General features: G+C 39.4%; 1 pseudogene; it reads right to left on the reverse strand.

The window, feature by feature from the left end:
- Positions 1-212: 212 nt before the first annotated feature.
- LOC110202200 (large ribosomal subunit protein uL11 pseudogene) lies at positions 213-736 on the reverse strand (annotated as a pseudogene).
- Positions 737-4,786: the final 4,050 nt, after the last annotated feature.

A 4,786-nucleotide genomic window follows, 5' to 3' on the forward strand; every position in this document is an offset into this window, starting at 1 on the left:
ATTTGACTATTAAATTTGAATAGCTAGGCCAAGAATTGTTTGTATACAATCTTAAAACTTATTTTATCAATTTTAATGGTATTTTTCCAATTACATGTCAAGAAAATTTTGAACATTCATTTTTATAAGACTTTGAACTCCAAATATTTCTGTTTTTCTCTCCTCACCTCCCCTCTTCCAAAAATGACAGGTGATTTTTTTTTTGTCAAATGTTAATTTATTGCAATAGTCTCCTTTGTAGCTTTTAATTTGCTGGGCACAGCACCACTATTGATGTCATCAATGACATTATGAGGACGCCTGCCATCAGTTTTGCAGCCCACAGATTGGGCTGTTCCAAGTATCTCTTTAATGGTTCCCGAAAGGTCTCTTGCCAAGGATTGGTGCCTCCTCTTTCAAGCAATGTTGACAATCTCATTCAGAGTGATGTTTTCATTGTGATTAATATTTTTCTGCTTCTTTCTGTCCGAAGGAGTTTCCTTTAGGGCTTTGATGATCAAGGCTGAAGCAGAAGGCACACCCTCAATTTGGGCCTATCTATTCTGAATGGTAAGTTTCACTGTGATCTTTAGCCCTTTCCAATCACCAGTTGCCTTGGCAATGTCATCACCAACCTTTTGTGGAGACAAACCGAAGGGACCAATTTGGGGGTCACCACTTATGTGGCACCAACTTCACCACCAGTCCACCTTAAAGACATGACTTTAATTTCATTAGGGTCAAACTTGGGAGGCATGGCGGCCACGAAGGTGGAGTCTTGGCCTACATGCTATGGGGTGTCTGCCAGTATCAAATGAACCCAGATTCTGGACGATTGAAAGAAGTTGCACCTTCACCACTACGATCTGGAAGCCAAAACAAAAGCAGGCAATTTGATGTAGGTTATGTATGTGCTATCTTGTAAAACATATTTCCATATTAGTCACAGTTGTGAAAGAAGAAACAGATCAAAAGGAAAAAATAACACAAATAAGAATAACGTGAGAAAAGCATGCTTTATTCTGAATTGAGTCCATCAGTTTTTATCTGGAGGTGGATAGCATTTTCTTTCTTGAATCCTTTGTACTTTTCTTGGAACATTGTACTACTGCAAATAGCTGAGTCATGCTTACTTGAACATCACACAATTTTTTTATATAAATTTATTTATTTTTAGCTTTCAACATTCACTTCGACAAGTTTTTTGAGTTCCAAATTTTCACCCCATCTCACCCCTCCCCCACCCCAAGATGGCACGCATTCTGAATAACCCTTCCCCTAGTCTGTCCTCTCTTCTATCTCTCCCCTCTTCTCTTATTCCCTTCCCCTTCTATTTTCCTGTAGGGCAGGATAGACTTCTGTAGCCAAATTCCCATATTTCTTATTTCCCAGTAGCATGAGAAAACATTTTTTTAAACATATGTTTTAAAAACTTTAGATGTCAAATTTTCTCTCTTCCTCCCTCCCCACCCACCCTCATTGAAAATACAAGCTACTCAGTATAGATTGTACATGTGAAGTTATGCAAAACACTTCCACAGTAGACATGTTGTGAAAAACTACTTCTATTTCCCTTAATCCTATCCTGCCCTCCCATTTATTCAATTCTTTCTTTTGACCCTGTCCCTCCTCAGAAGTATTTACTTCTGATTGCCCCCTTTCCCAATCTGCCCTCCTCTCTATTATTCCCCTGCTCTTTGTTCCCTTTTCCCCCTATTTTCCTGTAGGGTAAAACAGATTTCCATATACAATTGAATGCATATGTTATTCCCTCCTTAAGCCAAATCCTATGAGAATAAGATTCTCTTACCTACCCCCGTTTCCCCTCCACTGTAAGAGGCTTTTCTTGTTTGTGTGTGTGTGTGTGTGTGTGTGTGTGTGTGTGAGAAAATTTACCCCATTCGGCCTCTCCCTTTCTTCTTCTCCAAGTATAATCCTCTCTCATCCTTTAATTTTATTCTCTAGATATGACCCCTTCATCTTCAGTTCATCCTGTGCCCTCTATGCATGTATGTATATATGGATGGATGGATGGATGCATGGATGTATCTATCTATCTATCTATCTATCTATCTATCCGTCTATCTATCTATACATACACATAATTTTTTTCCTCCAACTACCCTAACACTGACAAAGGTCTCATGAGTTATAAATATCATCTTTCCATGCAAGAATGTAAACAGTTCAATCTTAATACGTCTCTTATTTCTCTTTCCTGTTTACCTCTTCATGTAGTACTTGAGTTCTGTATTTGAAAGTCAAATTTTCTATTCAGCTCTGCTCTTTTCATCAGGAATGCTTGAAAGTCCTCTATTTCACTGAATGACTATTTTTATCCCTGAAGGATTATACTCAGTTTTTCTGGGTTGGTGATTCTTGGTTGTAATCCTGTCTCCTTTGCCCTCCAGAATATTATATTCCATGCCCTGTGGTCCATTAAGGTAGAAGCTGCTAAATCTTGTGTTATCCTGATTGTGTTTCCATAGTACTTGAATTGTTTCTTTCTGGCAGCTTGTAATATTTTCTCCTTGACCTGGGAACTCTGAAATTTGGCTATAATATTCCTAGGAGTTTTCCTTTGGGGATCTTTTTCAGGAGGAGATCTGTGGATTCTTTCAATTTCTATTTTCCCTCTGGTTCTAAAATATATCAGGGAAGTTTTCCTTGATAATTTCTTGAAAGATGATGTCTAGGCTCTTTTTTTTGATCATGGCTTTCAGATAGTCCAATAATTTTTAAATTCTCTGTCCTGGATCTATTTTCCAGGTCAGTTGTTTTTCCAATGAGATATTTCACATTGTTTTCTAATTTTTCATTCTTTTAGATTTAACAGTGTCTTGATTTCTCATAAGGTCACTAGCTTCCAATTGCTCTATTCTAATTTTTAAGGAAGTATTTTCTTCAGTAATCTTTTGGACTTCCTCTTTCCATTTGTCCAGTTGTGCTTTTTAGGGCATTATTTTCCTCATTGTCTTTTTGGACCTCTTTTGCCATTTGGGTTAGGCTATTTTTTAAGGTGTTATTTTCTTCAGTATTTTTTTGGGTCTCCTTTAGCAAGCTGTTGACTTGTTTTTCATGATTTTCTTGTACCACTCTCATTTTTCTTCCCAGTTTTTCCTCTACTTCCTTACTTGCTTCTCAAAATCCCTTTTGAGCTCTTCCAAGGCCTGGGACTGATTCATATTTTTCTTGGAGGCTTTGGATGTAGGAGCTTTGACTTTGTTGTCTTCTTCTGGTTGTATATTTTGATCTTCTTTGTCACCAAAGTAAGATAATATAGTCTGACTCTATTTGTGCTGCTTGCTCATGCTCCTGGCAAATTACTTGAGTTTTAAACTCTTTGGTAAGGTAAGAGTCTGCTTCCAACGGGGAGAATGTAATGTCCCAAGCTTCAGGGGTTTGTACAGCTGTTTTCAGAGATAATTGTAGGGACCTGTAAATATTCAGTTCTTGCAAAGTGGTATGATGAAGGGCAAGGTGTTTACTCCTTTCCTGGCCTGTGGCCACAGGTACTTCTTTCTGTCCTTTAACTGTGAGGAGGGGTTCCTCTCCATAGCCACTACAAGCTCCACCATGCCAGTGTTCCTCCTCACCCCAGAACCGCAGCCCAGAACTGTCACCCAGATCCAAACACAGGCAAAGCAAGAGATTCCTGCCTCAGCACTGGTAAAGAGATCCCTGCAATCCCTCTCTGATCAGCACTGGATTCCCCCTCAGTCTGTGAGCCGGAAGCTTGGGAAGCAGCTGCCCCCCCCCAGGGCCACATTCTTGGGGAATGGAGCTGTGACCCTGCCTTCCTCTCTCAGCACCTCAGAAACAGACTTTTCCCACTGACCTGCTAAGTTGTCTTTGGCATTTGTGGATTGAGGAGTCTGGAAACCTCCACAGCTGCCCGATTCAGTCCTCTGAGCCCTGCTCCAGGTTTGCTGCGGCCTGTGCGCCCACAGCACTCTGTTCTGTGCTCCCAGACCGTAGCAATATACCTTTCTGATTGATCATCCAGGTTGTTTTGGGCTGGAAATTTGTTTCACTCTGTCTTTTTGTGGGTTCTGCTGCTTCAGAATTTGTTTAGAGCCATTTTTTATGAGTATTTGGAGGGCTTTGGGGGAGAGCTCAAGCAAGTCACTGCTTTCACTATGCCATCATGGCTCTGCCCCCTGATTATCATACAATGTTTTCTTGGTTCTGGTCGTTTCATTTTGCAACATTTCATATAAATCTTTGCAAGTTTTTTCTGAAATTTGTGTATTCTTCATTTCTTATTGTGTGCAAAGCAATCCATGACATCCATACACCACAGGTTGTTCAGCCGTTTCCCAAGTTTTGCTGTTTTTTTTTTTTTTGCCACCACAAAAAAGGTTGCTAGTTATATGTTTGCACATGTAGGTCAATTTCCCTTTGTTTAGCATCTCTTTGGGATACAGACCTACTATTGGTATTGCTGGATCAAAGGATATGCACAGTTTGGTTACCCTACACATATAGTTCCAAATTGCTCTCCAGAATGGTTAGATCAATTACAACTCCACCAACACTACATTAGTGTGCCAGTTTTCCAACATCTTCTCCAGTGTTTATCATTTTCCCTGTTTTGGGGTCATATTAACCAATTTGGTAGGTGTGCAGTGGTACCTCAGAGTTTTTTTGCATTTGAATTTCTCTAATCAGAAATGATTTAGATAACTTCTTCATATGCATAATGATAGTTTTGATTTCTTCATCTTAAAACTGCCTGTTCATATGCTTGGGTCATTTATCAATGGGAAATGGCTTGTATTCTTATAAATTTGACTCAGTTCTCTAT

Source organism: Phascolarctos cinereus, unplaced genomic scaffold (assembly GCF_003287225.1).
Source record: "Phascolarctos cinereus isolate Bilbo 61053 unplaced genomic scaffold, phaCin_HiC Scaffold_3;HRSCAF=262, whole genome shotgun sequence".
Classification (NCBI taxonomy): Eukaryota; Metazoa; Chordata; class Mammalia; order Diprotodontia; family Phascolarctidae; genus Phascolarctos; species Phascolarctos cinereus.